The sequence below is a fragment of the Euprymna scolopes genome, chromosome 45 (assembly GCF_053919585.1).
Source record: "Euprymna scolopes isolate OS-2025 chromosome 45, ASM5391958v1, whole genome shotgun sequence".
In the NCBI taxonomy this organism is placed as follows: domain Eukaryota; kingdom Metazoa; phylum Mollusca; class Cephalopoda; order Sepiida; family Sepiolidae; genus Euprymna; species Euprymna scolopes.
In genome coordinates this window covers 68903610-68921693 of record NC_136526.1, presented here as the reverse complement: position 1 = coordinate 68921693, position 18084 = coordinate 68903610, and the positions used below count along the sequence as shown (strand labels likewise).

At 33.9% G+C, this 18084-nt stretch overlaps 1 protein-coding gene across 2 annotated transcripts in view; it reads left to right on the top strand.

The window, feature by feature from the left end:
- Window positions 1-18084, top strand: part of LOC145269875 (carboxypeptidase D-like) — a 1225495-nt gene that overhangs the window by 287785 nt on the left and 919626 nt on the right. For both annotated transcript variants that reach the window (XM_080125621.1, XM_080125622.1), the window contains exon 2: window positions 6012-6199. The gene's annotated coding sequence lies outside the window, so the exon portion shown is untranslated. The remainder of the gene's footprint in view (window positions 1-6011; window positions 6200-18084) is intronic.

Here is an 18084-nt window from a genome sequence, read left to right as displayed (position 1 = left end):
ACGAGTCTTAGATTTCCGGTTCGTTGGTTGGCATGGCTCTTGTGGGCTGCGGCGTTCTTTGGGATGTGGAAATATTTATATATAATCTCTCACATTCTGAATATGTGTGTGTGCGTGTGTGTGTGTGTTGTTGTTGTTGTGTGTGTGTGTGTGTGTGTGTATGTGTGTGTGTGTGTGTATCCTCATTCCAGGCACCGTCGGATCTCTCTGGTAATATATTATGATCGCAACATTGGAATAAATTAGAATCAATTCACGCTTGTGTTTTGACCTTGCAAGCTTTGATATATTTTATGCTTAAGGAAAATCTTTCGCATAATTCCTTCTATAGAATGTCATTATTAATCGCCTTTTGGAAAATAATGAAAAATTAGCCCTTGGCGCTGAAGGTCGGTGTGACAATAATAATATGGCTTCCCCAGAAAGTGTCAACGAAAGCTAGCAGCTGCAAATGTAGATGTGTGGCCCTAAGATGTCTGCCTCGAAGAAAGTTTTTACATGCACAGCGCTTTTACAACGTTGTCTAAAGTTATATTTCACGTTGAGAACCTATTATTATTTACACTAACCCTAACCCTAATCTAACCCTAATTCATTCATCTAATCACAAAACTTTTCAATAACATTATTATGTATGAAATCGTTTTTGCTCGCTCTTGTTATTTAATGCTACGTTGTCTCTGTGTGAATTCGTTCCTTATAGACTCCGAAACGGTTGGACAGATTTTCTTTAAATTTACAGTCTGGAAGTGATCTTAGTTATGTTTTGTCTCCGATAATTACTGATAATCGAAAATCGAAAAAGGGATTTCAATTTATCATCGGTAAAGCCATTTTCTCATGTCGTTTAGCAACAGTGATAGAACAACGGGCCGTGAAAATTCTGTAAGTAAATTGATAGCGTGTTCTTGTTTGTTTGTCTGATTTTTTTTTTTTGCATGACGTGGTCTGTAGGTTCAAACACCGCACTTTAATTTCTTAATTTTTATTTTCATTAACTGCAAAGAATTTAATAAGACTTCAAATTTACGTGTTTTTTGTTTGTTTGTTTTTTTTTGTTTTGTTTTTTTTTTTTTTTTGCCTGATGTGGTCGGTAGGTTCAAACCCCGCATGTAAATTTCTTAATGTTTTCTGTTTTTCGAAAATTGGAAAGAAGTTTATATGAAATAATTTCATAAAAGAAACAGTAGGTTCTTTAGACTGCAATGTAGACTAACATATTTTGGACTAAGTTACTGCATGGCGGCATGCAAAGCTTTCTTCCGGGCATGTTCACGGATTTCGATGACAATAAAAATATAGGAGTGTGAAATATTCATCGATCATCATTCAATCCCGGGCAACGTCGGGTCTCGCTGCTAGTATTATATATACATGGATAGAGGAGTTTTGAAACGGAACCATGCGGATATATGTCGTATTCTCGTAGGTGTCTGTGTATAATTTGTATATATATATATATATATATATATATATATATATATATATATATATATATATATATAAATTACAATAAGTTTTCCAAGGTAATCAAAATGGTAAACTTAAAATATATTATAAATATTACAGAGTTAATATTTACAAGTAAAGTAATCTCAACCAGATGTAAAAGCTCAATTAAACCGAAAAGGAAATAGAGCTTATAATATGAACAAATGAGTAATAAAACATGTTAAAAGACATCCTGAAAAAAAGTTAAAAACATATTTAATTTTAAAAAAGGAAGCACAAGATAAGTGGATAGTCCTTAATCTTTAATATTTCGAAGAAATACAATCCTTTAAGTTGACCTAATTATTAACCGTAACTTTCACGCTTTTTGTCTGGGTCAGTTTGACCTTGCTTTTATTTTTTTTTTAACACACAGTGGTCAACACTTATCAAGGCCCGGAAGCCACTCAGGGATAAGGGTTATTGCAAGTACATTACGTTAGTGTGGAGATTTGATGAAGTGTTTACTTAAGGCGGCGGTTCATTAGAAATTTGTTAACGTTGGACTTGAAGACATCAAATTTGTAGTCCGGTGGGAAGCAGGCAGACGGAACAGAGTTCCGCAGGCGTGAAAGAAAGAAGCTTTGTTCATGGAATACGCGTTTTGATTTAGGCACAGATATAGAGTGGGGGAAATTTTTCACAGTGGATTCAGCTAGACGGGTGTTTGTCGTGAAAGATTTGCGAGGGGGAACCAGAGATTGGAGTTCAGACGAGCACCTGCCATGGAAATAACGATAAAGCAAGGATAGGCTCGCAACGTCTCCTCTGTGGGAGAGAGGTTGCAGGGTAGAGAAAAGGGCATCCCCCACTAAGCCACGAAGTCTATTTTGTACTCTGTCAAGGCAGGATAGGCTGTTTTTAGCAGCTCCTGCCCAGATATGGCAACAGTATTCCATCCTTGGACGTACTTGGCTTTTATATAGATAGAGAATTGCATCAGTAGTGAGATATCTTCTGGAGCGGTAGAAGGATCCCACCATCTTTCCAGCGACCTTGGCAACAGACTTGATGTACGTGTTCCATTTCAGATCAGGAGTAAAGGTCAAACCCAGAAGCTTGTCAAAACACGGGGCCTCACCCAGACGAGAGCCATCCATCACAATTGATGCTTTTCAAATTTAAACTTTCACCGTTTTTCCGTTTTGGGGCGGGGGGTTTAAAACCTTTATTTACATGATTCTTCCGGCCTTGGCAGACGTGTTTTAAATATTCTCTCCAGTGCTTTTTTTCTGTGCACATTTGAACTTTTCTTTTAAAGATTTGGAATTCAATCCATTTGTGATTTTTTTCGAAGGAATTCTGCTTTTTGGATCATTTTGGACCATTTGGAACTTACCTGTTGGATTGGAAATTTTTCATGTGAAATCTTCTTATCATTTTTCTTTTACCTCCTACTCCCCTTACCTCGCCCTTTTTTAACCAAGTAAGATCTGTGACTTACTTGTAGTTTCACTAAATACTTTTACATGCAAAATCCGATCCCGTATTTGCTAATTCCTGCCCTCTGATGAGAAGGAGAGTATTTCTTCGAAACTCCGCGGATTAAGGACTATCCACTTATCTTGTGCTTCCTTTTTTAAAATTAAATATGTTTTTAACTCTTTTTCAAGGTGTCTTTTAACATGTTTTATTAATCATTTGTTCATATATATATATATATATATATATATATATATATATATATAACGATTGTCTTATTAATTGTGTCTGTTCTTCATACATGTATTTAACTGTGATCGTCTAGTTCACATATAACGACCAATAAGGGACAGAATAAACATCTATGTCTCTTGCCAGGCAAAGGAAGTACATACGTTCAACAAAAGGGGTAAATACCATTGTGTGGGATGACAGCATTTTTCCACTTACGCTTGTCCCATCTTTGATCTTGTTGAACGGACAGCTAGGACGAAAATTTTACCACGAGCAATAGACCTCTAGTTTATTTTCGGCAACTTTTATTCCAAACATCGTTTCCATCTTGGAAAAGTTGAATGCATATACAGTCTTGTCTACATCTAAATTATCTTCTCCTTGCTGGGTACCATTCCGTCTGTCGACCCTTACTCTCGGCAGCTCCTTACAGACTCTACTACTAATTTTCTAAGGTGTTTCTAAACTCGTTACGTCATGAATCTACGTAACCAAAGATCATTGCCTGTTTTTTTTTGTCACGTATCTTTGCTTGTTAAAACCAAACATTCCAATTCTATTTTATCAAACATCTTTCTAAGCATATTGTTATTTTACATATTTCTGATTGAATTATTTCTGCATTAAATTCCAGTCTTATTTCAAAAGGAAATGGCAGAAACACTAGAGGATGACCTCCAATCCGTAGTGGAATGGGGACAAAAATGGTTGGTCACATTCAATGCTGCTAAGACTAAGCTTGTTTCCTTCAATAACTACAAGAAACTTTCTCTACCACCAATAGCAATGGCCAAGAACACATTACCTGAAATTACTTCTTTTAAACTCCTCGGCCTAACGTTTACAGGGAATATGAACTGGAATAGGTACATTGAGAGCATTGCCAAGGCTGCTGCAAGGAAGGTTGGCTCCCTCTACCGTGCTAGAAAACTACTTACGCCTGACAGTATCCTATACCTCTATAAGGCAACCATTCGCCCATGTATGGAGTACTGTTGTCACATCTGGGCTGGTGCATCTGCTGCTTGTCTCTCGCTCCTGGACAGGGTTCAAAAGAGAGTCGCCAACCTGATAGGTCATGAACTGTCATCTAGGCTTCAGCCTCTGTCCCATCGACGAGATGTTGCATCCCTCTGCCTGTTCTACAAATACCTCAATGGTGAATGCTCTGACGAACTGCAAACACTTGCTACCCCCGACAAACCCGACAAGCTACTAAGTCTCATCCCTTTACAGTAGAGATCCCTAGGTGCAAGAAAGCCTTTTACTCCAATAGTTTCTTCCCCAGAACTGCGGGTCTTTGGAACTCCCTTCCGAGATTCTGCTTTCCCAACTGCAATGATATGCAGAAGTTCAAGTGTAATGTTAACAAAAATCTTTCTACTCATTTCCCTTCATAATTACCCCGCTAATCAAGTCCCTGATAGTAGCCCCCTGCTTCAAAGTGGCACTGTGCCTTGTTTGGGGTGAAAATTGAATTAAAAAAAAAAATTAAAAAAAACAAACTTTCTTCCATTATCAAAACACTTTGATTTTTCCATAACATTGTCACCAGTCCAAATGTCCATCACTCACCTCTTTACTGGAAACATCCGAAATACACTTCAATAAATAAGTTATGGGACTTTCATATAGATGGCGTTACAAATAACTTGATTTATATACTATTTATAAAGCACTAACCTTCAAGTAGAATGTGCCTAACTTTGAGTCAAATTAGATAAATTCTTCAAAAATTACTGTTAATTTTTAGAACAATGAAAATGTCTAAGCTTTGTAGGTTTAACAAACATTGCTTTCTGATGATGAAAAATAATCTTCATGCAAAGCAGTGGCATTTACACGTCGTTTTGATTTTGTTCTGTTGAGATAAAAGTGGTTAAGATGACCTTAAAAGAGATTATACTCCAGTCAGGATTTTAGCTCATGCAAAGAAGTGATATTGAACACTATGCCGTATTCGAAGCCAAAGTCGTTCTACAAAAATAGTTCTGAGTTGTTAGTGTTGCATTGATTAAATGCATTACTTTGGAAATGTTGATGAACCAACTCAAATATTACCTTTTTTTTCAATCCTCACATCATTATTACCAGAAACGTATGGAATACTTCAGACTGCTTTTGGTCCATCTTGCATGAATCGAGCACCAGTTTTTTTTAGTGGCATAAAAATTCAAAAGGGCAGTGAATCTGTGAGGCATGATCAGAGGTGGGAGAAAAAATAAGGAAGTCAGAACACGAGTTGATTGGCCAAATAAAGAATTTCATGGATAAGGACCATCATGCGTCAATAAGTGCACAGTTTGATGCCAGTGTAGGAACTGTTTGCATAAGTATTTGTGAGGAACTGACAATGCAGAAGAATCATACAAAGTTCTACCCAAGGGTGCTCCAGCCTTGTCACAGTCCCTCCCTTTGTTCCCTGTGACTTTTGGTTATTCCCTAAGCTCAAGGAAAACCTTGGAGGCTGTCATTATGACACAACTGAGAAATTGAAAAAAAGCGGCGACAAGGGTCATTGACACGCTCACAAAAGCGGACTTCCATGAGGCCTTCCTGAAGTTGTTGGACCGGTACAACAAGTGTATTGTATCCAGAGGAGATTACTTCGAAAGGAACTAAAGTTTAATGTGTGTATTAATAAAATTGTGCATACGAAACTTATTGATAGCACTTCGTATATTTAGAAATATTTAAATGTTTTTCGAACGCATTATTAATGTATGTATATTTTTTTAATATTTTTCAGATAATGTATGTATATTTTTTAAATATTTTTCAGATAATGTATGTATATTTTTTTGATATTTTTCAGATAATGTAACGCATTATTAATGTATGTATATTTTTTTAATATTTTTCAGATAAAAGCGAACAAAAACTCTAAAAAGTCACGTTCTTCGAATCAACGCGATTTGACTTTGTACCCTGCCAATCACTTATATTTAATCACTTCTCGCACTTTTTGATACGAAAAAGTGTTTAACGTTGATTGCTTACATTCGAACCACAAACAACCTTCCATTACATCTAGTTGTTCCACATACAATAAGTAAGTACCATTCTTTTTACCATTCTTGTTGCCATTCTTTTTACCATTCTTTTTGCCATTCTTTTTACCATTCTTTTTACCATTCTTTTTACCATTCTTTTTGGCATTCTTTTTACCATTCTTTTTGCCATTCTTTTTACCATTCTTTTTGCCATTCTTTTTACCATTCTTGTTGCCATTCTTTTTACCATTCTTTTTGCCATTCGTTTTACCATTCTTTTACCATTCTTTTTACCATTTGTTTTACCATTCATTTTACCATTCTTTTTACCACTCTTTTTATCATTCTTTTTACCATTCGTTTCACCATTCTTTTACCATTCTTTTTACCCTTTGTTTTACCATTCTTTTACCACTATTTTTATCATCTGTTTTACCATTCTTTTCATCATTCTTTTTACCATTCGTTTTACCAGTATTTTTACCTATCGTTTACCATTTGTTTTACCATCCTTTTTACACTCTATTTAACATTATTTTACCATTCGTTTTACCATTATTTTTACCATTCGTTTACCATTATTTTTACCATTCTTTTAACATTCTTTTTACCATTTGTTTTAACATTCTTTTTACCATTCTTTTTACCATTCTATTTTCCATTTATTTTACCATTTATTTTACCATTCTTTTTACCACTCTTTTTACCATTCTTTTTACCACTCTTTTTACAATTATTTTTACCATTCTTCTTAGCATTCTTTTTACCATTCTTTTTAGCATTCTTTATACCATTCTTTTTACCATTCTTTTTAACATTCTTTTCACCATTCGTTTTACCATTCGTTTTAACATGCTTTAAACTTTTTTTACCATTATTTTACCATTTCTTTCCTATTTGTTTTACCAATCTTTAACTATTCTTTTATTATTGGTTTACTGGTCGAAAAAACAGTTTGAAACGAAAATCTGTTTTTTGTTTTTGCAAGAAAAAATATGAAAAAAAATACAAGGGAAAAGTGCGACCTGCGACCAATCCCAGACAAAAAATAGCTTTTGTCAACGATTAAAAATTGTCTTCTGTTCATTTTAAAAGCCTTCTGTTTTCCTAGATTATAGGACACTAATTACCTCGTCCTATAATTTTAAAGAAAAGTCAGCCATGTTTCGAAATAGCGCCGGTCATTTAGTACAGAAATACTAAAGTCAAACTACCTGTAAGCTGATAACGAGCAATGACGGGTAAATCGACTCACGAGGGTTAAACTTTCTTTTTCTTCTTTTTCTTTTTTTTTGCCTTACGTTTAGTTGGATAAGTGTATGATACGTTTTAGTTTTGCTTGAATTCACCACGATAAAGAAATTCGTTTCCTGAACGTTGGGGGTTGTTTTAAAATGTAGACAAAATTGAATTTTCTTTCTTCCATTTTCTTTTCCTATGAGGAAAATACATTTTTATTTTGTTAAAAGTCATCAAGAGATAAAGACAGTGAATTTTTTAAATGCATAAGAAATGGATCCTAATTTTTATAAAAGCAGACAATAGGGAATTTTGTGCTATTTTAATAAAGGAATTTAATTCCCTGTTTTTATTTCGTCATTCGAGTTTATACAACTTAGACTTATGTGTAAAATATGTATATAATAATTTGTGTGGACCCGTTAGGCTTCCTTGCTTGCTTGAATTTTGTATTATAAGTCTACGAGAGTCGTCGGAAATGGACATGTTTAAAAATAATGTGAACAAGCCGAAAACTATATGCTTCCCCGACTGATGCCTTGAATTTTGAGAGAAAAATAAAAATTAGCCCCACAAAGGTGTGTTTTTCAACCCTAAGATACCCTGGGGCACCAGCCCCAGAATTTTCCCAGAGTCAAATATTAAGTTTTCAGAGGTATATGCATGTGGGCATGTTTTTCAATTCAATGTTCAGTAAAATATAATGGTCGGAAAGTGTTATTTTTGGCCATTTGGAATACTGGGGTGGCAACAAAAATGTTCATAGGGTCAGAATTTTTTTTTCAGACGTCCATGTGATCTTACTTAAGAGTAATTGTCAGCAAAATGTAATGGTCAGAAAAGATTCTATGTCCCCAGAAGTGCAATTTTTAGTCATTTTGACTTCTTTTGACCCCTGGGGGACGAAACTAATTTTTTTTTTTATATCAAAAAATCCGAGAATGTTACATTTCCTCCCTAGGTAGTTGTAACTTCATGAAAAATGTCAGGAAAATGTAATGACTAGTTATTGATATTTTGGGGAACAAACTGACGAGGGTTAATTCTAAGGTCCAAATCCGACTAAGTGGGTGGGCCAAATAACGTTCAAACTGTTCGTGGTCTCACATTTAAAAATATTAAATATTTTATTTCGCTATTTTTTTTCTCTCTTTGTACCGATATATTTCTCTCTATATTTATGAATCTCAGATGTGTATGCTTATTTGATTGAATCTCGTATTTAAATAAAGCCTCATTCATGTCAGTTTCTTTGTTCACAATTTAATTAATGTACACGAATATTTCACGAATATGTTCTAATACTGAAAACGGACTTTCATACACGTTTATTCCAGCATGATTTATATATATATATATATATATATATATATATATATATAAAATTTATTCAAAAGAAATTTACATTCAATGAATAACCTAATTTGCATATTATAAAAAAGAAAACCTTATTTAATAATTATTTTCATGTTATTAATTCTTTGTTGTGATAGAATTGTTTAATTGTTCTATTTAGAAATATTATTTAAATTCGATTTATTTTATTTATTTTTTATTTAATTTATATTTAACTATTAATAGCTGACAAGAGCTGCCTTTAAAACCGGAAGTAAGCTTATTGTTGTTTCCTGTCTAAACTATGAAAGTTATTTCGTGTTTGATTTTCATAAACCAAGATGTATATATATATATATATATATATATATATATATATATATATATATATATATATATATATATATATATATATATATATTATTCATTATTTGGAATTCATTTTTGCGATAGGCATTATATATATTAATTTATTTTTATTTCGAACTATTATTCTCATCTTTATTAGTTGTTGTTTTTTTTCACGACGTTTCGCCCAATTATTTCCCTGGCCTTCGTCAGGTGGTAACTGCATTCTCAGCAATCTCAAAAATGAATTCCAATTAAGGAATAATACATACACCAATCGGTACGGGCCCTACTATGGAAGATCAGATAATAAATAAACGTGGATTTATAAGATCAAAGAATCCAACCTTGATCGCCCTTCGGGACCCGTGGCGTAGTTGATAGAGACGTTGAATCTCTACGGTTCCAGGTGAAAATTGTCTGAAGATAGCGGTTTCAATCCTACCCAAAGCGTGCTAGAGGTTTACTTTGCCAAAACGTGCTGAGACGACAACAACTATGGAAGGCAGTAATTGCTGAGAATGCAGTTAGGAGATTGGAAGTTCCTATCCGTCGCGGTTACCACCTGGCGAAGGCCAGAGGAATAGTTGGCCGAAACGTTGTGAATAAACAAACCAATAAAAGATAAAAAAAAACAACAACAACTAATAAAGATGAGAATAATAGTCCGAAATAAAAATAAATTAACAAAACGGGTGTGTTTTATACTTCCCTAGGCCCAACACGTTTCGTAATAAGTTTGAATATTCTTAAATAGGATTTGACGAATCCCTCCGTCCGGCATATATATGGAGCTAGATTTCTATACAAACGTTCATATCATAAAAATACGATTGCATTATTATTATTATTATTATTATTATTATTATTATATTAGCAGACCACCAGGCATTGCCCGGTCGTAAAATACGCTTTGATATAATATTTTGATTAATGCAGATTTCGTATATATTATCATATTATATTGGAATTAAAATATATAGTAATAATATAAAAGTTTTAAAAAAACACGACTCATGCGCCACCACCGAGAATGGAAACCAAAATGTTTAGCTTACGATTTACGTTTTCCTTTGGCGTTAATGCCTGGGCTATGAAAACATGCTTGCTTCAAAACTAAAAGTTAAAACATAGAACTAATAGCTCTGGCATTAATTAAGATGATTGGCCCTCGTCTTGGGGAGGCTCCATGGTTTGATAAGCTTCTAAGCTTGACTTTTACTCCTGATCTGGAATCGAACACGCGCATCAAATCTGTTGCCAACGTCGCTGGAATATTTGTGGAATACTTCTACCGCTCCAGTAGATATCTCACTACTAATACAATTCTCTAACTTTATAAAAGCCAGGTAAGTCCCAGACTGAAGAACTGTTGCCACATCTCGACAGGAGCTGCTAGAAAGATCTTATCCTGCCTTGACAGATTTCTCATATATATATATATATATATATATATATATATATATATATATATATATATATATATATATATATTTAAAAATGCATATAAAAATGTGCATGAATAAAAATACTTTTTCTACATACATATATATATATATATATATACAGGTATATATATATATATACAGGTATGTCTGTATGTATATATATATATATATATATATATATATATATATATATATATATATATATATATATATATGGCAAAACTGGTAATTAGTAAAAACCTCAAGAGAGTGCTCAATAATGTACTTGCAATAACCCTTATCCCTGAGTGGCTTCCGGGGCTTCATAAGTGGTGATCACTGTGTAAAAAAAAAAAGAGCAAATATGTGTTTTATTTTTAATACCGTTTTATCTGTTTGACTACATATGTTTCGGATGTTGGATCATGTTTACGATTCAACAGCCTCGTCGGGCCTTGCAGAAGATGTTGTTAGTTATGCTAACTAACAAGTGGTAATTATTTAGCATAACTAACAATCATTTCTGTAAGGTCTGACGAGGTTGTTGAATCGTAAACATGGTCAAACATCCGAAACATATGTAACCAAAGAGATAAAACGGTAATAAAAAAAAGTAAAACACATATTGGCTCTGCAATAGTATTGAGCACTCTCTTCAAATTTTTACTAATTGCCAGTTTTACCATATATATATATATATATATATATATATATATATATATATATATATATATATATATATATGCTCTCCTACGATCTAAACCACTGGACCAATCACGGCCAAACCTGGCATGAGGATGGTTCCTCTACTTCGGGATGGTGCACACTATTTTTCATGGTTAAGGGCAACGTTCACGGTCATAGCCAAAGTATATATACTTTCCTACAGCCCACACCGTTAGACTTAACCCTTATCCTTGTCGTCTTAAGAATTGGTAAACTTTCAAGTATATAAAAATACCCATATAGGGATTAATGTAACATATGTTCGTTCATATTTTCATCTAGTCTACGGAGACAGAATACATTTGCTAGTACATAAATATGCCATTACGTGTATGTGGGTCTATGCAGTATAAAGGCGGGGGGTGTAAAGGATGGAGGGAGAATGCGAAAGAGGAGGAGAGGTATGAAAGGGGCGGATTTGCTTTCCTCATTGGTAAATAAACAAACATTTGAATTCATGCGAGTTTTCTCCAAGTTTTAACCAGTTTTTTTCCCAGTGGCGATATCGTTCGCTGAATATTGGAAGTTAAAAACAAATCTTTTGTGCGCCATTAAAAAGCAAATATAATGCATTAAAAATACAAATAAAAATATTAAAACAAACAAGATAAAGAGCCGTCCATCTTATCTGCACGTCTAACGCTGAGAATATATATATCTATATATCTATAAAAGTGAACGTGTCTGTCTGTCTGTCTGTCTGTGTACATTTCCCTACGCAATAACTCTGTCAATTTTTAGTCTATAGACTCGAAATTTGAAATACCGGGTACTGAGATTTGGGAAAATCGATGTGACGGGTGTCAGCCAGAAATTTGGCTGTTAAGGGGTTAAATTTCAACGATTTGACCTTTAAGAACTCTACCAAACTCCTCCGACAATTTTGGGTCTAGACACTTGAAATTTTAGATATAGGTTCCTTGAACCTGGATCTAATTTAATAAAGTGATTTGAGCCCGAAACTATAAATTTTAAGGGGTCATAATAGGGGTCAAATTAAAAAAAATTTACTCTTTTTTTTTTTGCTCAGCATACACCTCCAAACACCCCGGCAACGCCGGGCTGAAATGCTAGTATGTATATATATATATATATATAATATTAAATTTATTTATACAAGCATTAATGCTACATATGTGCATACATGTTTCTGTAATCACCCGTGCTGGGGAGAGTTTTCGATGGTAATTCTTGACCTGAAGACATAATCTCCCCAGCACGGGTAATTACAGAAACATGTATGCACATATGTAGCCATCAATGTTTGTATAAATAAATTTCATATACCTGCTCTGTTTATTCATTGAGCACTTTCCGGTAGACACATGTTGTCTGATTGGTTGTATTTCTAAGAAACTAAACTTTACTGCAATAATATATACATATATATATATATATATATATATATATATATATATATATATATATATATATATGTATATAAAGCTGAATGTGTGTGGGTGGGTGTGTGTGGGTGTGTGTGTCTGGTCACAATTAGGCTCCTATATGGTTGACTATTTTAAAAAACTGATTACATATAATGATAGAAGATGTACCGAGACACAGGAATCGGTATGTTTGATCTGGCATAATGGTGGTTCATTAAAATTGCGGGGTCAGCGTTCGCGCCTGGTCCACAAAGTATGGAAATTAAAATTTTTTAAAAAAACGTTTACAAGTGTTTTTAATATAGATGTACATAATAATACTTTGACAAATATGTTTTTACTTAAATAGGGATGTATAATAAAATTGTGGGGTCTGCGTTGGCGCCTGGGCTCCATAGAAAGAAAATAGGCACACACTTTAATAAGGACTTTTCACATCTATCTGCATAAGTATACTTTGATAATTATATTTCAGTTTAAAGAAATATGGTATAATCAAATTATGGGGTGTTCGTTCGCACCTGACCTTCATAGAATGGAAATATGTCACAAAGTTTAACAAGGTTTTTTAATATAGATCCATAGAATATTGTGATAAGTGTTTCAGTGTGAACAGGTATGGGATAATAAATTATGGGGTGTATCTATTTCATTTTTACTTTCATTATATTTTGCTTTGGTTTTGATACCCCCAAATTCAACCCAAATTTACAACCCCTCCTTTTCATTACCTATCATACTTTCATAAATTAGAGTCCATTTTCTGTAGGCTGTTTTCGAAACGAGTCAACCACGGGTACTTTTGCTAGTATATATATATATATATATATATATATATATATATACATATATATATATATATATATATGTATATATATATCTTACAGTAGAAAATAATTTATCAATTATATATATATATATATATATATATATATATATATATATATATATATATATTACAATAGAAAAATGCGAGCTTGAACAGAAATATGGTTAAGATTAAAACTGGAAAAGAACAGGACAAGATCTTCTAGTAAAAAATATAAATTTATAACTTAAAATATTGCAGCATTAAGAATTGATTATATAATGTTAAAAAACTTCTTAATGCTGCAATATTTTAATTTATAAATTTATATTTTTTACTAGAAGATCTCGTCCTTATTTTTGCAGTTTTAAGAACTAGTCCTTTACTTTTCCATGTTTAAGCTTAACCATATTACTTTTCATGCTCGCATTTTTCCATTGTAATCCATGATTTTTCCAGGCTTCTAAAAATTTATTTGTTCTTTTTTAAATTCCAGTCTTATTTTTTTGGCTCCACATAAACACATATGTAATAACAATTAACGGCACTAGTCTGCTTTCAATAAAATCCCCCTAATTATCTCCCTTTAATGTTTTCATTCTGTCTGTTTCACTTGTTACTTCTCCAGTAATAATAATCTGTAGTAGTAGCAACAGTAGTCGATGCAGCGACGTGGTTTCTATGGAAAACAGTCATAAAAAGCATCGCTCACGCACTTACATATTTTTAAGATCTTGAACAGCAGAAAATTCATCAAAACTTTTGTTTTACTGAACAAAAATAAAATTTTGTTTTCACAATGTAACTGAGAAGGTGAACTGTAATACTTGTTTGAGATTTGGTCGAAACTTTAAAGCAGTTCTAAATGACTAAAACTGGCACTTAACCATATATTCAAACACGGTAGTGTTTGAATTATATATATATATATATATATATATATATATATGTATATATATGCATATATATATATATGTATATATATATATATATATATATATATAGATAGATAGATAGATATAAAGAGCGAATGAACTCTTTTTCTAGGCCAACGGCCAACTAGCACCGTGTATATTTGTGTGTGTGTGTATATGTGTATTGGGGTGGAGAGGGATCCCGTAAGCCGTGGTGAAGGCAACCTTTCTAGGAGAAGCAAATCTCTGATTTAAAAAACCATAAAGCGGGAGACCAGTACTCGCATTAAGCTGGTCTGCAGTTTAATTTGTTGCTGGCTATCTTGCTCTTGCTTATTGCTGGATCTCAACATTTTGAACCGAGAGAGAGACTTAGCTGTCGTACAAAGCTAAGACTCTGTAACATCATCTTTGTATAGATACTCCCTCAGGCATTTGGGCTCATGGGTTTTAAATGTCTGAGGGAGTGGCACTCGTCTGACAAGACGTTGCAATCATCATCATCATCATATATATATATTTGAAAATTTTCCCGGGGGGTACAGAATTTTATAACGGCTAAATACGGACCAAAAAGCATAATGAATTTAAAAAATCAAAAATGAAAATAAAAGGTTAGCTAACCAGGTTTCGTTCCTCACTTATCAAAGCTAAATCGAGGAAAATACGATTTAAAACAAACAAAAAAGTCATGGATATGGCGGGGGTAGAAAAAATTATATATATATATATATATATATATATATATATATATAAAATAAAAATAAAATAAAGACGAAACGTTGGTGAACACATAATACGGTTTGTTCCTTTTTTATTTTCTCTATTTTGTCGGAATACTATTTCCATTATTTTCATCATATATATATATGTATATATATATATATATATATATATATATATATATATATATATATATATATATATATATATATATATATATATTCAGAAAAGTACTGTCGAATAGCACGGAGTGTTTTTGCTTAATGAGAATTTTTTGTAATTTCTTTTACTTTTCGAATTGTAATTCTTATTTCCCAAGTGAATTTGTGCAAGAAAGTTCCATAGTCGTCCTTGTCCATTTTTTTTTTTTTGCAAGTAATTTCAATCGAATTTCATCAATCGTTTTCAGGCAGTTCTTTATTACTGCTTCGTTTAAAATCTGGATACGTTTATATGCTTCGGTTCAAATTACATTTAAATTTCTTGAACTACATTTATTTTAGCTACGTTCTTAACGCGTTAGTAAAGGTATATATATTTTTACACATGAGGCGCTTATCTAGTCCAAGAAATTTATTATTTATTCTTTATTTATTTGCGAAGGAGCTCATATATCGCGAAATGGACGGAAGAGAGTCCATTTCCTTCTACTCCAGTAGTTTCTTCCGCAGAACCGGTAGACTTTGGAACTCCCTGCCAGGTTCCTGCTTCCTCAACTGTACTGACATGCAGAAGTTCAAGTGTAACGTGAACCGACATCTTGCTGCCCAACTCCCCACCTAGTACCCCTGTAGCCTGTGTCTCTAATAGTAGCCCCCTACATCAAAGTGGCAATGTGCCTTGTTTGGGGTGAAAATGTAATGGAATACAAATAATTTTTTTTTTTTTTTTTTACACAGTGATCACCACTTATCAAGGCCCGGAAGCCACTCAGAGATAAGGGTTATTGTAAGTACATCACGTTAGTGAGGAGATTTTATGAAGTGTTTAATTAGGGGGGCGGTTCATTAGGAATTTGTTAACATTAGACTTGAAGACATCCAAGTTGTAGTCCGGAGGGAAGCAGGCAGACGGAACAGAGTTCCACAGGCGTGCAGTTCTAAGAAAGAAGCTTTGCTCATGAAATCCGCGTTTTGATTTAGGCACAGATATAGAGTGGGGGAAATTTTTCACAGTGGATTCAGCTAGACGGGTGTTTTTCGTGAAAGATTGGCGAGGGGGGACCAGGGATTGGAGTTCAGACGAGCACCTGCCATGAAAATAACGATAAAACAAGGATAGGCTCGCAACGTCTCTTCTGTGGGAGAGGGGTTGCAGGGTAGAGAAAAGGGCGTCCCCCACTAAACCACGAAGTCTATTTTGTACTCTGTCAAGGCATGATAGGCTGTTTTTGGCAGCTCCTGCCCAGATATGGCAACAGTATTCCATCCTTGGCCGTACTTGGCTTTTATATAGATAGAGAATTGCATCAGTAGTGAGATATCTTCTGGAGCGGTAGAAGGATCCCACCATCTTTCCTGCGACCTTGGCAACAGACTTGATGTACGTGTTCCATTTCAGATCAGGAGTAAAGGTCAAACCCAGAAGCTTGTCAAAACATGGGGGATAGAAGGGACTCTTTATGCCAAGGCATTTTGAAGCCTAATGCTTCTCATCAGAAGAGTAGAGAAGGTGCTAGGTAGCATGGTGGAGATGCGGCGTCTAGCGTAGGTTTCATTAGGAGCGAAAAAGACGAAGTGGAATTATAGAAGCTTCTCCATTATTTAGAATTCAATAAAGCTTCCCCCAACATTCTATAATTTCACTTAGTCTTTTTTTTTTTTTACACAGTGATCACCACTTATCAAGGCCCGGAAGCCACTCAGGGATAAGGGTTATTGCAAGTACATTACGTTAGTGTGGAGATTTGAAGTGTTTACTTAAGGGGGCGGTTTTCGCTCCTAATGAAGCCTACGCCGCATCGCCACCATGCTACCTAGCAAACATTTTAAAATTACATTAACGACTATATGACGTCACTAAGATTTCCCTCTCTTTAACAGCGCAAGCCCCCACCCACCTCCTTTTTGAATTTCCAACGTCTTTTTCCGTTTTTCTGAAATTGAACAGCGTCACACTTTGCACGTGAAACATTTTCAAATATTTTGTACTGGTGTTTTTTGTTTCTTAATCTCATTCATCCAGAGGAAGTCTCGAAATAAAGACGAAACGTTGATGAGCACATAATACGGTTCGTTCCTTTCTATTTCTCTATATATTTTGTGTACGTGCGCAAGAATACCAAAGTTTTTCTCTGTTTGCTTCGGGCGCCGTATCGCTTTATTTTATTTATTTATTTTTTTTATTTTTTTGTAAAAAGGAGAGTGTCTAAAAAAGTTCCGTTGTATACGAGGTGCGTAAAGTTGGGAAAGAGGGGGGGGTCTCATTACAATCATTTTATTTTAGTTTTGTTTTTTTTAAAGCTTAAAACGAAACTTCTGAAAAGTAAGAAAGAAGAAATACTAGAACGAGGAGGAGCAAATCACGTGATTTTGTCAAGAAATTCTGTCTTTTCGTTTTTGGTGAAAAGCATTGAAGCACATTCGATTGTAAAGGTCACGTCCGGTTTGAAAAGAAATAAAGATGGAGCCGTATAGATATCAGCATTTCATATAAATATTTATTACATATATATAAAAGTAAACGTGTGTGTGTGTGTATGCGGGTACATTTTCCTACGCAATAACTCTGCCAATTGTCAGTCTACAGACTCGAAATTTGATATACAGGGTACTGAAATTTGGGAAAATCTTTGTAATCCGTTTGCAGCCAGAAATTTGTCTGTTAAGTGGATAAAGTTCAACGATTTGACCTTTGAGAACTAAACCAATCTCCTCCGCCAACACTTGAAATTTTAGATATAGGTTCCTTGGACATGGATCTAACTTAATGACTTCATTTGAGCCCAAAACAATAAATGTTAAGGTGTTGCTTTCTTTTTTTTTTTTTTTGCTCAACACACACCTCCAAACACCCGGGCAACGCCGGGCTGAAATG